Here is a 25,040-nt window from a genome sequence, read left to right on the forward strand (position 1 = left end):
TTTTTTTAAAAAAAAAAGATTTATTTATTTAATTTCCCCCCCTCCCCTGGTTGTCTGTTCTTGGTGTCTATTTGCTGCATCTTGTTTTTTTGTCCGCTTCTGTTGTCGTCAGTGGCACGGGAAGTGTGGGCGGCGCCATTCCTGGGCAGGCTGCTCTTTCTTTTCACGCTGGGCGGCTTTCCTCACGGGCGCACTCCTTGCGCGTGGGGCTCTCACGCGGGGGACACCCTTGCGTGGCACGGCACTCCTTGCACGCATCAGCACTGCGCATGGCCAGCTCCACACAGGTCAAGGAGGCCCGGGGTTTGAACCGCGGACCTCCCATGTGGTAGACAGATGCCCTAACCACTGGGCCAAAGTCCGTTTCCCAATGTGGAACTCTTACAACATTACTAATGGAGTGAAACAGAACAAAGAATTTGGCAGTTTCTTACAAAATTAAACATATATCCACCCTATGACCCAGAAATTCCCCTTGTGAATCCTAGAGGAGAAGAAAAGACAAAAAAGAGAAATAGATACAGAAGATCACACAGCAAATGGACACAGTGAAAACAATGGGGAGGGGAGGGGGAAAAAACACATTAGAGGCATACAACAGCAGACTTGAAATGATAGAAGAATAAGTGATACCAAAGACAAAACAGCTGAAATTGAAGAAAGAAAAGAATGGGAAAAATTGAGCAGGGGTTCAAATAGTTGAATAAGAACACAAAATGGAACAACACATGTGTCATGGGAGATCTAGAAAAAGTGAAGAGAAAAGGGACAGAAAGAGTATTTGAGGAAATAATAGCAGAAAATTTCCCAATTCTCATGAAAGAAATGAACTTACATGTCCAAGAAGCACATCATACCCCAATCAGAATGAATCCAAACAGAGCTACTACTATGACACATACTACTCAAATGTCAAAGAGAAAGAGAAAACTCTCAGGGCTGCAAGGGAAAAGCAAACCATCACATACAAGGGACACCCAGTAAGCCTTAGAGTGGATTTCTCATCAAAAACCACAGAAGCAAGAAGACAGTGGTCTGATAACGATTAGGATATTGAAAGAGAAAAACTAACAGCCAAGAATTCTTTATCCAGCAAAAGTGTCCTTCAAATATGAAGGTGAGTATAAAATATTCACTAACAAACAGAAACTAAAAGAGTTCATAAAAAAGAATCTACCTTTGCAGGAAATATTAAAGGAAGCCTTAGAACCTGAAACAAGAAGACAGGAAAGAGAGGTCTGGAGGAGAGTATGGAATAAGAAAAGCAGAAAGGATAACCAAAAGAGTAAAAGGACAGACAAAAACATGCTATCACATATGAAAACCAGAGTATAAAATGGTGGAAGTAAATAATACAATTACAATAATATCATTGAATGTGAATGGATTAAACTCTCCAATCAAAAGATACAGGCTGACAGGATAAAAACATATGAGTCATCCATATGCTGCTTACAAGACACTCACCTTAGACACGGGGATACAAACCAGCTGAAAGGAAAGGCTGGAAAAAGATACTCCGTGAATATAGTAACCAAAAAGAGCATGGGGGGAAGCGGACTTGGACCAATGGATAGGGCGTCTGCCTACCACACGGGAGGTCCGCAGTTCAAACCCCAGGCCTCCTTGACCCGTGTGGAGCTGGCCCATGCACAGTGCTGATGCGTGCAAGAAGTGCCATGCCACGCAGGGTGTCCCCCACGTAGGGGAGCCCCACATGCAAGGAGTGCGCCCCGTAAGGAGAGCCGCACACATGGAGAGCTGACACAACAACAAGATGATGCAGCAAAAAGAAACACAGATTCCCGGTGCCGCTGATAAGGATAGAAGCGGTCACAGAAGAACACACAGCAAATGGACACAGAGAGCAAATAAGGGGGGGGGGGGAGCGAGGAAGGGAAGAGAAATAAATTTTAAAAATAAATAAATAAATTTTAAAAAAGAGCATGGGTAGCTATATTAATATGAGACAAACCATACTTTAAATGCAAAAAAGTTGTAAGAGACACAGAAGGCCATTATATATCAATAAAAGGAGCAATCCACCAGGAAGATATAAATATATGCGCCAAACCAAGATGCCCCAAAATACATGAGACAAACTGGCAAAATTCAGGGGAGAAATAGACTCTGCACAATAATCCTTGGAGACCTCAACACCCCACTCAAATCAAGATCAACAAGCAGAGAACTTGAACAGTATAGATAAACGAGTTAGACCTAACACATACAGAAAGCTACATCCAACCTCGGTGGGTTATACATTCTTCTCAAGAGCCCATGGATCTTGCTCCAGGATAGACCACATGTTAGGGCATAATTCAGCTCTCAAATAAATACAAAAAGACTGAAATTATACAAAATCCCTTCTCAGGTCATAATGGAATGAAAGTGGAAATCAATAATAGATAGGAAAAAGGTAAACCAGCAAATGTGGAGGCTAAACAACACATTCCTAAATAATCAGTGGGTCAAAGAAGAAATTTCAAGTATAATTAGTAAAAATATTGAGACAAATAAAAACAAGAACACAACTTATCAAAACTTACGAGCTACAGCGAAGGCAGTCTTGACTGGGAAATTAAAAGCCCTAAAAACCTATATTAAAAAGAAGAGTTAAATTCAAAGATTTAACTGAACAACTAGAGAAACTAGAAAAAGAACAGAAAACCAATCCCAAAAGAAGCAGAAGGAAAGAAATAATAAAGATTAGAGGAGAAAAGCATGAAATTCAGAACAATAGAGAAATTTTTAAAAAAACAAAAGCTGGTTCTTTGAGAAAATCAATAAAATTGACGAACCCCTAGATAGATTAACAAAGATAAAAAGAGAGAAGACACAAATAAATGCAATCAGAAATGAAAGGGGGAAAGTTACAACTGACCCCAGAGAAGTAAAAAGGGTCATAGGAAGATATTATGAGAAACTGTATGCCAGCAAACTAGATAACCAAGATGAAATAGACAAATTCCTAGAAATGTACGAACAACCTACACTGAAGCTATAAGAAATACAAGAATTTAATAAACAAATCACATTTAAAGAGACTGAATCCATCATCAAAAATCTCCCAGCAAAGAAAAGTCCAGGACCAGATTGCTTCACAGTTGAATTCTACGAAGAATTTCAAAAAGAATTAACAAAAATCCTGTTCAAACGCTTTCAAAAAATTGAATAGGAGGGAAAATTACCCATCACATTTTATGAAGCCAACATTACTCTAACACCAAAGCCAGATAGATACTTCAAAAAAAGAAAATTACAAACCAATCTCTCTAATGAACACAGACGCAAAAATTCTCAACAAAATACTTGCAAATCAAATCCAAGAGCATAACAAAGACTTACACATCACAACCAAGTGGAATTTATTCCTGATATGCAAGGCTGTTTCAACATAAGAAAATCAATCAACAAAATACACTACATTGGGAAGCAGACTTGGCCCAGTGGATAGGGCGTCCATCTACCACATGGAAGGTCTGCGGTTCAAACCCCGGGCCTCCTTGACCTGTATGAAGCTGGCCCACACACGGTGCTGATGTGCGCAAGGAGTGCTGTGGCACGCAGGGGCACCCCCGCGTAGGGGAACCCCACACTCAAGGAGTGTGCCCTGTAAGGAGAGCTGCCCAGCGTGAATGAAAGTGCAGCCTGCCCAGGAATGGCACTGCACACACGGAGAGCTGACATAACAACAAGATGACGCAACAAAAAGAAACACAGATTCCCGTGCCGCTCACAACAACAGAAGCGGACAAAAATAAGAACACAGAGCAAACAGGCACAGAGAACAGACAACTGGGGCGGGGCGGGGCAAAGAGGAGAGAAATTAAAATTTTTAAAAATACACCACATTAACAAATTAAAGGGAAAAGCACCACATGATCAGGAAGCGGATTTGGCCCAACAGATAGGGCGTCCACCTACCACATGGGAGGTCCAAGGTTCAAACCCAGGGCCTCCTGACCCATGTGACGAGCTGGTCCACATGCAGTGCTGATGCGCACAAGGAGTGCCGTGCCACGCAAGGATGTCCCCCGCATAGGGGAGCCACACACACAAGGAGTGTGCCCTGTAAGGAGAGCTGCCCAGCATGAAAAAAGTGCAGCCTGCCCAGGGTGGCACCGTACAAACGGAGAGCTGACACAACAAGATGACACAACAAAACAAGACACAGATTGCCGGTGTCGCTGACAAGAATACAAGTGGACATAGAAGAACTTACAGCGAATGGACACAGAGAGAAGACAACTTGGGGGGGGAGGGCGGGGAAGGGGAGAGAAATAAATAAATCTTTAAAAAAAAAAAAGAACACATGAGAAAATGTTCAACATCACAAATGATTACGGAAATGCAAATCAAAACTACAATGAGAGGGAAGCGGACTTGGCCAAGTGGATAGGGCGTCCGTCTACCATATGGGAGGTCCGCGGTTCAAACCCTGGGCCTCCTTGACCCATGGAGCTGGCCCAAGCGCAGCGCTGATGCGTGCAAGGAGTGCCCTGCCACGCAGGGGTGTCCCCCCCATAGGGGAGCCCCACACTTAAGGAGTGAGCCCCATAAGGAGAGCTGCCCAGTGCGAAAGAAAATGCAGCCCGGCCAGGAATGGCGCCACACACATGGAGAGCTGACGCAGCAAGATGACACAACAAAGAGAGACACAGATGCCCGTGCCGCTGATAACAACAGAAGCGGACAAAGAAGACGCAGCAAACAGACACAGAGAACAGACAACTGGGGGGCGGGGGGGATGGGGAGAGAAATAAATAAAATAAATATTAAAAAAAAATTTATTAAAAAAAAACTACAAAGAGATATCATTTCACACCTATTAGAATGGCCACTATTAAAAAGACAGAGCCTACAAGTGTTGGAGAGGATGTGGAGGGACAGGAACGCTTATTCATTGTTGGTGGGAAAGCAGAATGGTAAAGCCACTGTGGAGGACTATATGGCAGTTCCTAAAAAAGTTAAATATAGACTTGCCACATGACCCTGCAATATCACGACTGGGTATATACTCAGAACTAAGAGCATTCACACGAACAGACATCTGCACAGCTATGTTCATAGCGGAATTATTCACTATAGCCAAAAGTTGGAAACAATCCAAGTGTCCATCAACCGATGAACAGACATTGGAATATTACATAGCTGTAAGAAGAAATGAAGTCATAAAGAACATGACAACACTGGTGAACCTGGAGGACATTATGCTGAGCAAAGCAAGTCAGACATAAAAGGACAAATACTGTATGACTGCATTACCATGAACCAAATATACTGTGTCACATATTGTATGGTTCAAAACAAAAAAATGTATGTTTATCCAGTACATTTGAGAAATGTTTGTTTTTATTCAACTATTTTTTCTTTTTTAATAATTATATTTTCAATTATTAAATGTACAAAAATAAAGTTTAAAATGTTTTATAATGTTTGTAGGTTGGAGAGATCTTTCTTTTTCAAAACTTATGAGAACAAAATTTGATATGATATTTAAATATATTCTATTATCTATATACATATATATATATTTTTTTTTCAGGAGGTACTAGAGATTGAATCCAGGACCTCGCATACGCTAAACAGGTGCTCCACGACTGAGCTATACCAGCTCCCCTATGGTATTATTATTATTTCAAATATTTATTTATTTTCCCCCCCTTCACCACCTCCCACTCTGCTGCTTTTGCTATTTGTGTTGTCTTCTCATTTTCTCTTCTCTAGGATTCACTGGGATTCGATCCTGGAGACCTCTGATGGGGAGAGGGGTTCTCTGTCAATTGCACTACCTCAGTTTTTGGTTTCTGCTGCACATCACCTTGACTCTCCCCTTGTCTCTCTTCTGATGCTTCATCATCTAGCTGCGTGACTCACTTGTGCAGGCACTAGCTCACCATGCGGGCACTCACGCAGGCACTGGCTCACCGTGCAGACACTCATGTGGGTACTGGCTCACCATGCGGACACTCCCACAGGCACTGGCTCACTGAGCAGGCATTCTTTTCTTTTTCACCAGGAGGCCCCAGAGATCAAACCCATCCTCCCATATGTTAGACAGAGGCTCTATTCACTTGAGCCATGGTATTATTTTAACATATTCAAGTCAGAGGCATTTAAAGCATTCACAATGTTGTGCCACTACCACTTCTCTCTAGCTTAAGACATTTTCATCACTCCAGAATACCCCATGCCCATTATGTAATCACTCCCCTACTTCCTCCTTCCATCCTCTGGCAATTATTTATCCGCTTTCTGTCTCATGGATTGCCTATTTGGATATTTCATAAAAAATGAATCATATAATATGTATTCTTTTGTGTTTAGCTTCTTTTGCTTAGCATAATATCGGTTTGTTTTTTCTTAAACTGATTCAGAAAAATTTCAAACTTACAGGGCATTTTGGGGAAAAAAGCCATAAAGAGAACTTCAACACCCCCCCCCCACCAAATCCACCATTTTTTTCCCTAGGAGGTACTAGAGATTGAACCCAGGACCTCATTTATGGGAAGCAGGTACTCAATCACTGAGATACATTCACCCCCCAAGTTCCACCAATTTTTCAAAAGATTTATTTATTCCCCCCCAATCATTGTTTTTATACCCACTGTCTGCTTTCTGTGTCCATTCACTGTGTGTTCTTCTGTGTCTGCTTATCTTCTCTTCAGGTGGCACTGGGAGCTGAATCTGGAACCTTCTGGAGTGGGAGAGAGGCGTTCAATCTCTTATGCCACCTCAGCAGCCTAGCCTGCTGTGTCTCTTATTGTCTCTCCTTTATGTCTCTTTTTGTTGTGTCACCTTGCTGCTCCAGGTTTCCACATGGGCCAGCACAACTGCACGGGCCAGCATTCCACGTGGGCCAGCTCTTCACCCAGGCCAGATCACCGCATGGGCCTGCTTGCCTTCACCAGGAGGCCCTGGGAATCGAACCCTGATCTCCTATATGGCATACGGGAGCCGAATCACTTGAGCCACATCCGATTCCCCACCAATTTTAACATGTTGCACATCTGCTGTAACATTCTAGCTATCCAACCATCAATCCAACTATCTATGTATTATGTATCTACCAATTTTCTAAGCAGAGAGAAGGTTTTATACATCATCATACAATGTTTCTGAGGTTCATATATGCTTAGTCATGTATTAGTACTTCCTTTTTATGGCTGTTGATGGTTGTACACCATTACAAATGCACTAAATGCCACTGAACTGTCCACTTTAAAATGGTTAATTGTATGCTACCTGAATTTCATCAACAAAAAAAATTGATAGAGTACTATTTCTTCTTTACTTATACGTTACCTTAAATAACAAGTCTTTCTTCTCACAAAATTACAAACTAATATCTAGAAAGTAGAAGCATTTTCACACTAAATAATTCAGTCTTAAAATTAAAAAAACTACAAGGTGTGTAAATGTTACCTTCCAAATTCCTCCAGTGAATTAATACTGTCTTCTTTTATATGCTCCAAACAGCACTTTATTCACTACATTATTATTATTATATTATTACTATTATTATCCTTTTAATAAAACACTTAGCAGTTAAAAAGAAAGTATCTTATCAAACAACTATTAGTCAAATTATATAGAACTGTCTGGTATCTTAGAGATGAAGAGAAACTACTTATAATATACTGGCATTAGAATCCTGATTTTACAAAGCAACCAAAAGGTATAAAGGGAATCTAAGCCCGGACACGGGCAGGCTTCTTTAGCTAAAGCAGTGACAGTAATTTAAAAAACATTTTAGGGGGCAAGTGGCTGTGGCTCAATCAGTTGGGCCCCAACCCAATCAATTGGGTTCGTGTCCCAGGGCCTCCTTGTGAAGACAGGCTCACTCACACACCTCGGAGTGCCGCCCGGCCCGCAAGCACCAAAGAGCCAACTCAGCAAGGTGATGCGACAAAAAAGGGTGACAAGTAAAAATACAGAAGAGCACACAGCGAATGGACACAGGGAGCAGACAACAAGCAAGCCGTAGGGTGGGAGGGAAATAAATAAAAAATAAATACAGACACACAGAACAACACAGTGAATGGACACAGAAGAGCAGGCGGCAAGCAAACTGCAAGGGGGGGGAATAAAAATATATATACATAAATAAAAATGTTTGAAAAAAGAAAACATTTTAGGGGAACGGATGTGAATCAAAAGGTTGAGCACCTGCTTCCCACATGGGAGGTCCTGGGTTCTGTCCCCGGTGCCTCCCAAAAACAAACAACAAGCAAACAAATGAAAAAAAAAAAAAAACAATTCAGGGGAGCCAATGTGGCTCAGTGGCTGAATGCCAGCTTCCCGCATGCGAGGTCCCAGGTTCAATCCCTGGTCCTGGTACCTCAAAAAATAAAATAGAGTAAAATAAAAATTTTACGAACATTTTAACCTTGGAAGCTTATCCAAAAGCTAAAAATGTAATATGATGTGAAGAAGAGGGAGAAGAAAAAGGGAAGGGAGGAGAAAAATGAGAAATAGTGCCTACAGCTGCTACTTATCCTTATCCCCCCAAAAAGAAATAAAACACAACTAGCAGGATTTGATTCTAGGGAAAAAGCTTGCCAACTCCTGCTCTAGAGCATGTGAGAGTTCTATCAATAATCTGCTAAACTGATTAACTGAAGCCTAGACTCAACAGTGGCCTACAGTCAATGAGGTTGAAATGCCCACACTGCTCTAGTATACTGAAGAAGGAATCCACAAGTTAGAGAGATGGAGAAGGAATCCCAAAAGTTTGTGAGTAGAGATTGTTAATTTGAGTCTAGTATACTCACTCTGCTCACCTTTGCCCTAACACATACTCCTGGATCAGGTATGCAAACACCATTAGGGATTTCTAACTGAAAATCAGGACTGTATGTACCCTGGTCATTTGGGGCTCCTCATTCCACTATGCAAAAAGGCAGAGAAAAGAGTCACTGTACTGGCTGGGTTGATTGACTCCTGGGTTGCTGCTATACAACAAGAACAAAAAGGACTATGTCTGGGACCCAAGGAAATCCCTGGGGCACCTCTTAGAACATCTCTGTCTGGTATGGGTCAATGGACAACAAAGACAGAACCACCAAACACTCAGATCCCACAAAATGAATTATCTCTACCAAGTTAAAACACACACACACACACACGCACACACGCACACACCTGATCCATCCTGGTGCTGGTATAAACCAACATGGAATAAGTAAAGAAAGAATGTAACTATTATGAATTTAGGCTTTGTGACTATCTGCAGAAGAGAGGCTCATAATTAGCAGCTGTTTCATTAACTTTCATTTTATGCATTCTCCTCCTTCACTTTGTATAATGGTAAAGGTTTAGCTAATGTTTTGTTTTGTTTTTAAAAAAGATTTATTTATTTATTTTTATTTCTCTCCTCTCCCTGCTCCAACCCATCTGCTCTCTGTGTCCATTTGCTGTGTGTGTTCACTTGCATTCTTGTCTGCCGTACTGGGAATCTGTCTCTTTTTGTTGCATCATCTTGCTGCATCAGCTCTCCGTCTGTGTGTGGTGCCTCCTGGGCAGGCTGTGCTTTTTTTTTCCACGCGGGGTAGCTCTCCTTGCAGGGCGCACTCCTTGCATGTGGAGCTCCCCTACACAGGGGACACCCCTGCATGGTAGGGCACTCCTTGTGCACATCAGCACTGCGCGTGGGCCAGCTCACCACATGGGTCAGGAGGCCCTGGGTTTGAACCCTGGACATCCCATATGGTAAGCGGACGCTCTATCAGTTGAGTCAAATACGCTTCCCTAGCTAATAATAAATTACAGGTGAAAGTATGGCTGAGCTGACATCTCTCCCCCAACCCCTACCCCATAACGTGATGATGTTTAAAAGAATCAAAAGAGAAAAAGGAAAATATAACAGACATACAACTAGAACAAAATAAGTAAACTGATTTAACCCCAAATATATAAGAAAATATGTCTATGGATAAATCCTCTACATAAACCAAGAGTGTGCGGCATATTTAGAACATATGATACAGAAAGATTTAAAGAAAAAGATGGAAAGAAATAAACCATGCAAATACCAACCAGAAGAAAGCTGGTATGGCTATATTAATATCAAACACAAAAGTGTTAAAACAAAAACTAATATTAGAGATTAGGAGGGTTATAGCATAATGATAAAAGGTTCACAGGAACATCTAACAATTTCAAATTGCATACATCTAACAACATAATCTAAAAATATATTATCCTCAAAATGACACACATAATCCCCAAACTGATAGAACTACAAAGAAAAATAAACAAATCTAAAACCTTAATTGGGAGATTTTGACATAGACCTCTCACCAATAGAATAAACTGCCGAAAGACAATGACAACAACAATAAAAACATATACAAACAGTAAGGATACAGAAGAGTTGACCAACCCAATTACTTTTAAACTTGACCTAATAGATAAATATACATTACCCCCAACAAATGCAAAACACAGTCTTTTCAAGCACCCAAATCAGGACCTTAAGCACATATTCATAGACATCCAAGGAATGAAATCATAGAGAAGGTTCTCTGATTACAATGTAATTAAACTAGAAATCAGTAACCTCAAAACACAAAACAATAATAATTCCTGTTTTCTATACAAAGTTGAAAATCCCCCGATGTTTGGAAATTAAGAAATCACATTTAAAGAACAATGAGGTGAAATGACTTGTTCTACAAGATATCAAGTCTTCTAAAATTATAGTCATATGTAATTGGTTGAGGGAAAGACAAACAGATCAAGGCCAAGAGAACAAACTGATGACAAAAATACAAACCCTAGAATCAGATTCATTTATATATCATTTGGTTTTTGACAGTATGGCAGCTGAAAAAGTAAGAAATTTTAAGAAATAGTGCTTGGACGACTGGATATAATATGGGGGGGTGGGGAGTGGAATTGGATCCCTATCTTATGCTATATGCTAAAGCCAATCCCAAATGTTTTAATTATAGACCTAAAATATGAAAGGCAAAATATAACTTTAACAATGAATAGCCACAGATTACTATGTAAAGAATTCCTAAAAATCAGTAAGACAACTGAAGAGAAAAATGGGCAAAAAGTCTGAAAGAGCCCTTCAAAAAAAGAACAGAGGAAAGATTGGTGGAAGAGGATGGGAGGGTGAAAAGAAATTCAAAAGGCCTATAAACAGCACCCCCCAGCATGGTATTAAAATTTTAAAAGTTTGAGGATTCCCAGTGTTGGTGAGAATGTGGGGGTGATGGTTACTCTCCTATGCTGCTGGTGGGAGTATATATTGTACTAACACTTCGGAGAACAGGCCAAGAGAGCAACCAGTCCACTGTGAAATAGGTGGTTTAAGGATCCCAAAAAGAATCTTGAGGCTAGAGTGGAATAGGGAGGGGATTGGAACTGATGTTTGAACATTACTGCCAGGTATATGCCATTTGGGATGAAAATTGCCCTAGCATCTTAGAAAATTAGGTAAAAAGAAAAGTGAGGCAATTATTAACTCAGGAAAAATAAAAAGAAAGGAGGAGTATAAAAGTGGGTATACAGTTTTAGAAAAATATTTGGCTCTGCAGTAAACAATACTTACACAGTTATACCAACACTCACGACTGGTTTAAACAATAATTGAAGGGGAAGAGTATTTGGCTCAACAAATAGAGCATCCACCTACCTCATGGGAGGTTCAGGGTTCAAACCCAGGGCCTCCTTGACCCGTGTGGAGCTGGCCCATGCGCAGTGCTGATGTGCGCAAGGAGTGCCCTGCCATGCAAGGGTGTCCCCCACATAGGGGAGCCCCATGCCCCATAAGGAGAGCCGTTCCACGTGGAAAAAAAGTGCAACCAGCCCAGGAATGGCACCACACATATGGAGAGCTGATGGAGCAAGATGACGCAACAAAAAGAGACACAGATTCCTGGTGCCACTAACAAGTATACAAGCAGACACAGAAGAACACACAGCAAATGGACACAAAGAGCAGACAACTTGCGGAGGGGAGAGAATAAATAAAAAATAAATCTTGAAAAAAAAAAGAACAATAATTGAAGGATATGAGGGATATGGGGAAAAGAGTAAGAGAACTCAATTCTCATATCCTCAGGCAGAAACACAATGTCAAAAACTGATAAATTAAAAAATAGCAGTTACTGCAGTGAGAAGTGGAATGATGCTTGTCACTGTAAGCATTTAGACTAAAAAGTGCAATTTGATTTTAAGAAAAAGACACATGTATTACTTTGAAAAATTCAAGGGAGTTCTTTACTCTTACTGCATTACTATCAATTTCTCCTGGCATTTAACATGTCTGTTTTTTAGTATATAAACGTTTTAACTATTTTTTTTAATTTAATGAGGACACATACAACGTATTTGAAAACCTCACCAAAATGTTAGAAGTCCTGAAATGAATTCATCCCAAATGACCTGACAGGTCAAAGAAAAAGAGAAGAGATCAGAAGAATCTAGAAATGCAAGAGAATATAATTCAAGACAAAGAAATTTTTATAAGAGGTTTTCATTGGACTAATACTTTTGACTCAAACTTTTGACACCTCCATTCCATCCTTAGTAATATTTAGTTCCTGACTCCTTTCTTAAACTTATTATTTTTATTTCTCTCCCCTTCCCCACCCCCCAGTTGTCTGTTCTCTGTGTCTATTTGCTGCATGTTCTTCTTTGTCCGCTTCTGTTGTTGTCAGTGGCACGGGAATCTGTGTTTCATTTTTTGTTGTTGCATCATCTTGTTGTGTCAGCTCTCCGAGTGTGTGGGGCCATTCCTGGGCAGGCTGCACTTTCTTTCACGCTGGGCAGCTCTCCTTACGGGGTGCACTCCTTGCACGTGGGGCTCCCCTATGCAGGGGACACCCCTGTGTGGCACGGCACTCCTTGCGCACATCAGCACTGCGCATGGGCCAGCTCCATACAGGTCAAGGAGGCCCAGGATTTGAACCGCGGACCTCCCATGTGGTAGACGGACGCCCTAACCACTGGGCCAAGTCCGCTTCCCCTTTCTTAAACTTCATAGCCAATCAATCCACCATCAACAAATCCCGTCTACCTTCAAAATAAATCCACCATCTCTACCTAATACCTAACATCTCTACCATTACTACCTTGGTCCAAGCCACCTGGATTTTTGCAAGTTACTAATTGGTAATGCCCCTACCCACTTCAGTTTCCTCTCAACACAGCAGCCTAGGTGATTCTTTTCAAATTTAAATCAGGTTACATTATTTCTCTGGTTAAAACCTTCCTCCAGGAAAGCGGATGTGGCTTAAGCATTTGGATGCCCACCTACCACATGGGAGGTCCTGGGTTTGGTTTCTGGTGCCTCCTGTAAAGGATGAGCAAGACAGCAAGCTGACCCAACTGGCTGGTGTGGTTGAGCTGATACAACAAGATGACACAACAAGGAGACAAAAAGAAGAAACACAATGAAAGATACAACAAAGCAGGGAGCAGAAGCAACTCAAGCAATTGAGCAACTCTCTCCCACATGGGAGGTCCAGGGTTCGGTTCCTGGTGCCTCATAAAGAGAAGATGTGCAGGGAAGCGGACTTGGCCCAGTGGTTAGGGCGTCCGTCTACTACATGGGAGGTCTGCGGTTCAAACCCCGGGCCTCCTTGACACGCGTGGAGCTGGCCCATGCGCAGTGCTGATGCGCACAAGGAGTGCCATGCCACGTAGGGGTGTCCCCCACATAGGGGAGCCCCACGTGCAAGGAGTGCGCCCCATTAAGGAGAGCTGCCCAGCGCGAAAGAAAGTTCAGCCTGCTCAGGAATGGTCCTGCACACACGGAGAGCTGACACAACAAGATGACGCAACAAAAAGAAACACAGATTCCCATGCTGTTAGCAACAACAGACCCAGACAAAGAAGAACACGCAGCAAATAGACACAAACAGACACCTGGGGTGGGGTGGGGGGCGAAGGGAGAGAAATAAATAAATCTTTAAAAAAGACAAGATGAGCAGACACAGAAAGCACAATGGGGGAAGGGGGTATATAAATAAAATAAAATTTAAAAACTTTCCTCCATTGACTTCTTATCTTAATCAGAGTAAAAGCAAAAACAATGTCAACAAGTGGGGAGAAATAAAATAAATCTTAAAAAAAAAAACACCTCAATGTTAGCTACTTTCTAGCCTTGCACCTGCTCACTTTGCCTCAGTCATGCTGTCTCCCTTTCCTGCTATTCTTTGAATGTATTAAACATATTCTCACAGTGAGGCTGAAAAGTGTTACAGGCAAAGGGAACAGCTCCTGCTTTTATGCTTTCAAAGGACAGATAATTTTTTGTTCTTGAATGCAGCAAAAGATAAGTTACCCAATATAACATAAAACTAAGGTTTTTTTTTAAAGATTTCTTTATTTATTTCTCCCTTCCCCCTGGTTGTTTTTCACTTGCTGAGTCTGTTCCTCTTCCTTGCTTCTTTAGGAGGCAATGGGAGCCAAACCTGGGACCTCTGATGTGGGTAGGAGGTATCTAATTGCAAGAGCCACCTCCATTCCCTGCTTTGTTGTATCTCTCACTCTGTTTTTCCTCCCCACATCCCTTGTTGCACTATCTTGTTGCATCAGCTCACTGTGCCTGCCTGTCGCGCCAGCTCACTATCTTCTTTAGGAGGAAGCAGGATTTCAACCGGCAACCTCCCATGTGATAGGCAGGAACCCAGTTGCCTGAGCCATATCCACTTTCCCAAAGCTAAGTTTTGATACCAAAATCATGCACACAACACATGCAGACACACACCCCTACCCAATCTCATATACAAATATGGATATCAAAAGCCTAAATTAGAACAAATTAGCAAAAAACTTTTTTTTAATTTAAAAAATTTATTTTTTTATATCAATGTTACAACATAACTACAATAAGAATAAATCTTCTTTGGTCAATGATCATACTCTCCACCCCCATTTTTGGTTTACTCCTCAGTCTTGAGGGATTTGGGATCATGTCTGCTCTGACTTTCCCAGACTGAGAAGGGATGTAAATATTATGGAGCAGCAAAATGGAATTGTTTTGCTTGCATTTGAAGATGCTCCTTGCTTTTGGGGTGGGGCGCATCCATCATCATCATTTTGTTAGTTGTCCAGGGCATGCTATTGAAGAGCAAAAGTTGACTGCATATCTGCTGGGTTTTAGGGTTCATCCAGCAAATTAAAAATCCAAAGACTTTACCTTATCCTCAATATAATCACCCGATCAAAAAAATCACTTAAAATTAAAGTCTTTTTTTCTACACACTCCTAGTTCTGTTTTCCCCAAGCAGCTTTTTTTTTTTTTTTAAGATACTTAGATTATACAAATGCCACATAAAAAATATAGGGGATTCCTATATGCCCCACTCTCCACACCTCACACACTTTCCCACATTAACAATATCATTCATTAGTGAGGTACCTTCATTCCAATTGATGAACACATTTTGGAGCACTGCCACTAACCATGGATTAATGTTAACATAGTAGTTTAACTCCTACCCAATTCTGTAGGTTATGGCAAGATTATAATGGCCTGTATCTATCGTTGCAATGTCATTCAGGACAATTCCCAAGTCCCAAAAATGCCCCTGTATTACACCTGTTTTTCCCTCCCTGCCCTCGGAACCTCCAGTGGTCACAGCCTCCACATCAATGATATAATTTCTTTTATTGCTAGAATCACAATAAGTCTATAGTAGAATGCCAATAAATCTATTTTAGTCCATAGTTCATTCCCCAATTCTGAATATTCTGGGATGGTGATGTACACTCCACCTCTAGTTGCGAGGGGGCTGTAATCCCTTAGGGTCGATGGATGGGACTCTCTAGCTTACAGTTATAGACTCTCTCAGTTCCTTGGTATGGTAGTTGTTCATCATCACCTCCATGTTAGTTGTCCTGGGTGAGACCAATGAACTGGAGAGTAGGTGTTGCAACTCCATTGAGATTCAGAGCCCAGCTGGAACAGGGACAGCTCAAAGATTTAAGTCTCTTGACATATACCTACCAGCTCTAGTACTAATTCAGGTTCAAATAAAAGGACAGAACAGCCATGTGTAGGGAAAACACACAAATGAGTCCAATTCTGTCACTCTCGGAAACGTAAATTCCAAAGTAGGGCCCACTGGCAAGGCACCAAACTCCTGAGCTACCTGCCCTGACTGGATATGCCTGGATGTTTCCAGAGCCCTCAGGAGCCCCACTATTTGGGGTAGTATCTACTCTGCCAGTCAAAGAGATCCTGCTGACACGTGCTAAGTGTAAGCTCTGGAATGACCTCCCAACTCACTCTGAAGTCTCTTAGCCATATACCAATCTGCTCGTAATATCTCAAACAACAGTGGAAACTTCTAGCCATCTCAAGGTACAATAATTCCACCGGAAGATTAACAGCAAAATCCAGTTTAGTATTTATAAATCCCAAAACAATTTACTGAAGGACTGTTTCCCCAAGCTACTACAAAAGTTTCAGTTCCATGAAGCTCAGTGCAAATTCAAAAGCCATCTAACCACCCAGAAAGACTTCTCTTCAAACAACAGAACGATTTCTCAGCAATACTAAGAACTTAAACATGGCATAAAGCAAAGATTACATGACCTACCAACAGTATGGGACTTCTCACACTTAAGATCTTCAGTTTGCACAGAACCACAGTCTTAAAGGCCCTACAGGTAACCATTCCCACCAACCAAATGCAAGTTCCTCATACCAGTAAAAAAAAAGCTTCCATATGACTTTCCTTCCACTGCTGATCTCCCTCTTTTTAACCCTTTCCACTATGCCCACATGAACCCTTTCCCAGTGAAAATAAGCTTCCTAAATTCAATCCCTTCAAATAGTACAAATTCTACTTTCTAGCTTTAAGGGAAAATTGGCTCTCTCCAAATTATATCCTTTTTTTTTTTTTAATAGCTCTCCTGTAGTAGACTAAATGGTGGCACCCAAAAAGGTATGTCCACATCCTAATCCTTGGAATGTGACCTTATTTGAAAAAAGAATCTTTGCAAATATAATTAAGAATCTGGAGATGAGATCATCCTGATTTATCTGGGTGGGCCCTAAATCCAATGAAAAGTGTCCTCATAAGAGACACAGAGGGAAAAGGGCCCAGAAAGGAAAGCTTACATGAAAATTGAAGAAGAGAATGGAGTGATATGGTCACAAGCTCCTTTATTTTTTTTTTTTAAGATTTATTTATTTCTCCCCCTCCCTCCATTGTCTGCTCTCTGTGTCCTTCACTATGTGTTCTTTTATGTCTGCTTGTATTGTCATTAGGCACCTCTGGGAACTGATCCTGGGACCTTCTGGAGTGGGAGGGAGGCAATCGTTCTCTTGTGCCACCTCAGCCCCTGTTCTGCTATATTTTTCTTTTTTTTTTTTTTAAAGATTTATTTATTTAATCCCCCCCCCCCCCCCCCCCCCGTTGTCTGTTCTCTGTGTCTATTTGCTGGTCTTGTTTCTTTGTCCACTTCCGTTGTTGTCAGCAGCACGGGAAGTGTGGGCAGCGCCATTCCTCGGCAGGCTGCACTTTCTTTCGCGCTGGGCGGCTCTCCTTATGGGTGCACTCCTTGCGCGTGGGGCTCCCCTACGCGGGGGACACCCCTGCGTGGCGCGGCACTCCTTGCGCACATCAGCACTGCACATGGGCCAGCTGCACACGGGTCAAGGAGGCCCGGGGTTTGAACCGCGGACCTCCCATGTGGTAGACGGACGCCCTAACCACTGGGCCAAGTCCGTTTCCCTATATTTCTTATTGTCTCTCCTCTGTGACTCTTTTTGGTGTGTCATCTTGCTGTGCCAGCTCTCTGTGTCAGCCAGCACTCCCGTGCGGGGCAACACTCCCACATGGGCCACCTTGCCTTCACCAGGAGGCTCTGGGCATCAAACCCTGGACCTCCTATATGGTAGACAGGAGCCTAGCTGCTTGAGCCACATCCACTTCCCATACAAGCTGATTTTTCACTTTTTTTTTTCTTGTGGCATCTGCTGGTTGCAGCATGTGCGGCATCTCTTGCTTGTGGTGTCTCCTCCTTGTGGTATCTGCTTCCTGCAGCATCTTGCTGGTTGTGGCATCTGTGCATTGCGGTGTCTGTTCATCTTTAAGAGGCACTGGGAACCAAATCTGGGACCTCCCATATGGGAGGCGAGTACCCAATTGCTTTAGCCACACCTGCTCCCGTCATTTTTCTTCTTACACAAAATTATTTCCACTTTTTTAAAGATTTATGCATTCTGCTATTACACCTTCTATCTTTCTTTATTTGTGTAATCTACTGACCACCAAAAACTTCAATCATAATTTTTTCCCCTAACAATCTTTTTACCATCACCATGGGCTCAACAGGTCCTTAATACCCTTATTTCCAATAACCTATCAATTCTTATTCCATTTCAACTACACAACCTCTTTGCTATACCCAAGAGCCAAGAAAGAAATATTAACTGAAAATCTGAATCCAATGGCTTTCTAAATTCATTACCCCTTTCTTGAAAAAGATACCATGGCCACAGGCCCCTGCTTGGGGTGGGGGTGGAGGGGCCTTAGGAAGTTCTTCCTTAGTAGGTAGATTCTAAACTTCCTGACCCTACTGTGTTTCCCACAACTGAATGGATCAAGGATCAAGAGTGAGTCCCTAACCCAAGAGCACCAAATATAAAATAATTGCAATGCAGAGGTTTTTGAGTCTTACTACTATTAACACTTTAGACTGGATAGCTTTTTTTTCCTGGAGGAAAGGGGTAGGCTGTCCTATGCATTGTAAAATAGTTAGCAGCATCTGGCCTTTACCCACTGGATAATAGTAGCACCCCTCCCATAGTCCTGACAATCATATATATCTCCAGAAATTGCCCGTCACCCCCAGTTGATTATTACTGTTATAAAGGCAAATAACTAGACTAGATTTATAGGACACTTGCTGCTAGAGGTAGTAAAATAATGTAAGCCCATTGCTAGTGCAGCACGATATTCTCAGCAACCTCCTAGGTCTTGAACTATGTTTGGATTTCTGTAAGGCCCAGTGTGTTTGCTCTTCAGCAAGGCCCAGTGTTTAGTGATTCTTGTTCTTTTCTTCCACCAGCTCTGGATCAGCAAATTGATTCTTCTCTTTCTTATTTCTCAGTGTATCACTCCAATGAACTACTACTACTTAAGGTAACCAAGTATTTTGTACATTTTTAAAATCCTAATAAATACTAGAAATTTTAAAAAGCCCTTTGGAATAGAAAGTTTTAACTAATTATTACTAACCCAAACCACAAAATGTCACAACTGGAGCAACAATAGACCACTAGTAGGGAATGTAGCACAACATACACATACATGGATATACAGACATGCATGCACATGCCACTATAAGGAACTGGCCCTAATAAGTTTTTCCAAACTTTCAAAGAATAAATCCCTCTATCACACAAATGGCTCCAAAATATAAGTGGATGGTAAGCTCATCAACTCCTTTTGTATCAAATATGGTTGAGGATTGTAAATCTAAAAAGATCTTAATCTTAAAAAGAGCAAAAACAGGGAAGCAGTCTTGGCCCAGTGGTTAGGGCTTCCGCCTACCACATGGGAGATCCACAGTTCAAACCCGAGGCCTCCTTGACCCGTGTGGAGCTGGCCCATGTGCAGTGCTGATGCACGCAAGGAGTGCCCTACCATGCAGGGGTATCTCCTGCGTAGGGGAGCCCCATGCGCAAGGAGTGTGCCCCATAAGGAAAGCCACCCAGTGCAAAAGAAAGTGCAGCCTGCCCAAGAATGGCACCACACACACAGAGAGCTGACACAGCAAGATGACACAACAAAAAGAAACACAGATTCCTGGTGCCGCTGATAAGACAGAAGCAGTCACAGAAGAACACACAGCAAATAGACACAGAGAACAGACAACTGGAGGGGCGGGGAAAAATAAATAAAAAAATAAATCTTAAAAAAAAAAAAAGAGCAAAAACTAAAACTCCAAGACCAAATGAATAACATTTTAGTAACATGATACCATTATGACCAAGTAATATCACTGTAAAAAAGGTACCATAATCATCTTAATAGGAAAAAATTTGTAAAATTCCTATCATTTTCTCAGTAGACTGTTAAAAGATATTCAGTAAAACACAATATAATTATTAGTTAAAACTCTAAATAAAGTAGATGAGCATATTTCTTTAATATTTTTTAAAATTCTTGACCTTTACCAGCCTCTTATAAATTAGCATTTCCCATAGCTTCATCCTCTCCTCACACCAGACATTCACTAGACAAACTGATCTACAGCCATATTTTCAATTACTACCCTCTAAAATTGAAATATATCTGAGTTATAAAAAATAAAATTTTGTCCAAAACTGTACTATCTGTAAGAGAAAAAAAGTTAAATTATACTTAACCTTAAAAAAAATTTACCTTTCTCTCAACCATCACTAAAAATGACACAATAGAAACCTTTCCTAAGATAAAGTCCTTAGAACAGCTCCCAGTGTTATCATAAGCACCTATTAAGTATTAGCTATAATAATCAGTTACAATAATTGATATTTCTGATATATTTTAATGGAAAGCATAAAAAAATGAAATATTTACTTAGTTACAACCTGGTTCCACAACTACTTGACAACTCATTTCCTTCAATAACTACATTAATTCTAAACTATCCAATTCTTTACACATTCTGAAATGTGATATAGGGATACTGTGGATCCCAGAGACTCTTTTAGTAGGTTTGTGAAAGCAAAATCATATATGGGTAAAAGATCCATCATCATATGTGAGTAAAAGATTTGTTCAAAGTACAAAAGACACTAATGGATTTTAACGCAAGAGAGTAAAAGAAGTATATAGATATCATTTCAGATTCCACATTGCAACTAATCTTTAAGAAATTACCACTTGAGTTTTTCAGTAGAATCAAAAAAAGAATACCACAATTATCTGAAAAGGTTATTAAAGTACTCCTCCCAACATAACTATGCGAGGGATTTTTTTCATATACTTCAACCAAAACAACATATAGCAATAGATTGACTGCAGAAGCAGATAGGAGGGAAGCAGATATGGCTCAACTGATAGAGCATCCGTCTACCATATGGAGGGTCCAGGATTCAATCCCCAGGGCCTCCTGACCTGTGTGGTAAGCTGGCCCACACACAGCACTGCCACGCGCAATGAGTGCCATGCCACACAGGGGTGCCCCCACATAGGGGTGCCCCATACCCAAGGTGTGCGCCCCACGAGGAGAGCCGCCCCATGTGAAAAAAGCACAGCCCGCCCAGGAGTGGCGCCGCACGCATGGAGAGCTGATGCAGCAAGATGACACAACAAAAAGAGACACAGATTCCCAGTACCACCTGATAATGCAAGCGGACGCAGAAGAACACACAGTGAATGGATGCAGAGGGCAGACAACGGGGTGGAGGGGTGGAGAAATAAAATAAATTAAATAAATCTTAAAAAAAAAAAAAAGCAGATAGGAGAATCTAGCTGTTTTCAATTAGGCCAAACATAAAAGAGATATGCAAAAATGTAAAATAATTGCTATTCTTCCAAGAAATTTTTTAAAATAGAATTTTTCATAAAAAATGTTTATATTAACTTTTAATAGTTATTTTAAGTGAATTAATATAAATTGTTAGTTTTAATTTTTAAGTTACTATCAACAACTTTGTAGTTCTACATAATTTTTATGACTTTAAAGGGATCCAGTGACCAAATAGTTTGAGAACCACTATATTAAAGTAATAGTTAACAGCTCATTTTCATTTACTCCCTGAGTTTTATTTCTGGTAATCTTATGTATGTAACCATTACTATTTCAACTAAACAAAACAGACGACATAAATCTTGCTTACATGAGATGTACTATAAAAGCAGTCAAGCTTAAGAAACTACGCACATAAAGAAAAGATTTACAGAATGTTATTTTTGCCATAAATAACCATGGCATTATAATAAAGCTGTTACACAGAACTTATGCAGAAATAGAGTCTAAGTTTCAATGTGCCTAGAATACAGGATGTACAGAAAAAAAGTCCCAGAAATGTTAACATAAGCCCTTAAGTGAATTATCTATGGCAACTATTTTATTGGAGTTTGTTTCTCACTACCAACCAATTTTCTAGTCACTTTCAAGTAAGAAATGTTCAAAGAACTCTGTGTGGAACAGAAATCTAGTAAGTTATTTAAAAAATTCTAAAACTATTAAAAATATCCATTATTTTGAATTGCACAACACTGGTCATCTTGTTAGAATAAATACAATCAGATTTGTGTTATGATTGTTAATTATAACAATTTTTAGTTCTGTGAAGCATAATTTAACAATTTAAATGCCTAGCACAAAACTTTGTATAGGGCGTAAGTTAAAAAAAAAAAACAAAAACGTATTTGCTATGGAATCATAATACTAACTGAGCCAGGTGAAATGGAAGTATAGTTTCATCAGCCACTAATGTTAAAAATAGGCAGAAGCTCATCAACCAGACAAATTTTGTTCTAAAAAGGTGCTTCCAAAGGCACATCTGATCAAAACAGCATATTCTGCTTTCTGCCTAAAATGGAAAAATGTTTACAATCCTAGGCACATTTTCTCATTTCCTCACATGCCTTAGGCCTGAATATGAAGCTTCGAAAGTGAGCGATTTTTAAGCAGCTTTCATCCTAATCTCAGGTTTAATTCCATTGGTGTCTAGACGGCAAGAATTTTTAAGTTTTAAATATTAAAAATAATTCCACTGGTGTTGGTTCCCAGTGTAAAGCTGAAATTAAGAATCTGATAAAAAGGCTAAATATAATATAGTTCACTGCAACCTGAACGTTAAAACTGAAATCCGTGTGTTTTTCCACCCACATTCCACGAGTCCACTAAGTAACATTTTCATTGGTTTCTGCAAAGGCTAATTATTTGTCCAAATGTTTTGTAATACTATTTAGATACTTTGCGCTGCAATTATTTCCTGAAGAAAAAATCCGATTTCAGCTATCTAAAGGCTACAGAAAACATGGTTCATAGATAGAACTCCTCCAATCTCAACGTTTTTAATTCCTTCCTTCTCCCCTCCCCTAAATACAGTTCGCGCTCGGTTTTCAGAACACATCATTTAGAAGCTGGGGGGAGAGAGGGCAGTTCTCTAATTTTTGGTCTAGCTATCCCATTCTGCCTGGTAAAAATGAACTCCCGTGTAAAACAATCCTCTTTGAGTAGCCATTAAAATTTTTCAAAAAAAAAAAAATCGAGAACCCAATTTCCTTCTGCTCTCATCTTTTTTTTTTTTTTCTTTTTGCTATACCCTTCGCTATGGCCCTCAAACGGACCCATTTCGACTCCAGAGTAGACCTACTTGTGTGCCCAGACCCTCATTTCCAAACCGAATTACTCCACGACCCTGGTCCCCGGCTGCCGCTCCCCTCCCAAGCTGAAGTCTGTAAGACCAGGATCCCCGCACCCGGCCCCGCAGACTGCAAAGGCCCCAGGGTTCAGGCCAGGTCGGCGGGGTGCGCGCGGGAGAGGCAGGCGAGCCCGCCGCAGCACGGCGGGGGCGGACGAGGTGCGGGGAAAACGCGGGGAAAGACGCCCGGTACCAAGCTGGGGCGACCTGCAAGGCCACCGCCGGCCCAGAAGTCGCCATGGGGACCCCGGCCCTGACCCCGGTCCTCGCTCTCGGTTCCTTATTAACCCTGGCCGCCTAGCAGGGAACGGCAGGTGATGCGGCAGGTGATGCAGCTATCGGGCAGCCGAGATGAGCAAGGCTAGCTGCCTACCGAGGGCGACGGCGTCTTCAAGCCTCCCATCTCCCTCCCCAGAGCGCGAGGAGCCGGCACCGGAGTAGTAGGAAGAGGCGTGCGAAGCAACACGACACGGAGGGTGGGACAAGGAAAGGGAGAACCGTCCGGCTCTCCAGAGGGGCTGGCACCAGGGAAGTGAGGAGGAAGGCGACGCGACAGCAGGCAATGGAGCGGTCAGAGACGCTAGCGTACCTTCCTCAGTGGTGGCCGAGGGTCCCACTGGAGCCGGCAAGTCGCCTCACATCCGGGTAACGGGAGACGCTCGACTGTTTCTGCCGCTACCGCCGCCTCTCCCGCCGCGCAGGAACACCAAACTTCCGGCGACGACGGCGACGCCTCACCCGTCAGATGGGAGTTACCTGTGACCGTCTTGGGTGCGCTTGCGCAGCGCTCTTCTTCTGCCCTAATCGGCTCAGCTGACGTGCCCAGAAGACGAAGATGGCCGCCACGCTCGCTGCGTGTCACGCTGGGTTTCATCCCGGCCCGGACGGCTGGGCGTCGGGGAAAGGCGAGCCAGCGTCCAGCCTCAGCGCAGGCGCGGTGGGAGGCCTCGCGCGCGCGCCTCCGCGGGTGGGCGCCGGGCGGGGAGGTAGTGGCGCCCCCTGGCGGCGGCCGCTTGCTCTTCCTGGGGTCTCCTGGACTAAGACAACTCACGCCCCCAGCGGTGGATCTTGGAATTCCGTCGCAACCGGTTCCCCTGTCGGATTCGGGTACTTTTCTTTAAGACTTCTGGTTCACGTGCCATTTTATCTTCTATATGGGCCAATGAAAAGATGGGAATCAATTGACGCTTCCCCAGCGCTGCACTCCACCTTCTCCAAAAACAGAGTTTCACCCTCTCCTTGAGCAAGTTTTCCCTTGTCCATCAGAACACAAGAACCGACAAAGAAGTTGTAGAATGGTCTACTAGATTAGTCAGTACAGTAGTAGCCAAGAGTCTTGGAAGCCTCTACAGACAGAATGAAGGGTTCTGTCACCAGGATTCGTGATTTCCATACAGCTTTTTTTTTTTTTTCAAACAACCTGGGAGGCCAGGAGACAGGCCTAGGGGTTTTTTGTTGTCGTTGTTGTTTTTGTTTAAGATTTATTTATTTATTTCCCCGCTTTGCCTCCCCCTCCCTGCTTTTTTTACTATCTGTATCCATTTGCTGTGTGATCTTCCGTATCTATTTCTGTTTCGGTCTTCTCGTCTCATTTTTTCTCCCCTAGGATTCACCAGGCTTTGATCCTGGGGACCTCTGGTGTGGAGAGACTTTCCCTTTTAGCTGTGCCACCTCAGTTCCTGGTCTCTGCTGTACT

The 25,040-nt window shown here is 41.9% G+C and overlaps 1 protein-coding gene across 8 annotated transcripts in view; it reads right to left on the bottom strand.

Moving 5' to 3' along the window:
- The window catches only part of ESCO1 (establishment of sister chromatid cohesion N-acetyltransferase 1), a 110,681-nt gene extending 86,346 nt beyond the window's left edge, over nt 1-24,335 (bottom strand). For 2 of the 8 annotated variants that reach the window (XR_011645956.1, XR_011645954.1), the window contains exon 1: nt 23,934-24,280. The gene's annotated coding sequence lies outside the window, so the exon portion shown is untranslated. Of the gene's footprint in view, nt 1-23,933 lie in introns of all 8 variants that reach the window. The other 6 variants (XM_058277527.2, XM_058277524.2, XR_011645955.1 and 3 more) reach the window with 5 other exon arrangements.
- Between the last annotated feature and the right edge of the window lie 705 nt (nt 24,336-25,040).

Source organism: Dasypus novemcinctus, chromosome 16 (assembly GCF_030445035.2).
Source record: "Dasypus novemcinctus isolate mDasNov1 chromosome 16, mDasNov1.1.hap2, whole genome shotgun sequence".
NCBI lineage: Eukaryota > Metazoa > Chordata > Mammalia > Cingulata > Dasypodidae > Dasypus > Dasypus novemcinctus.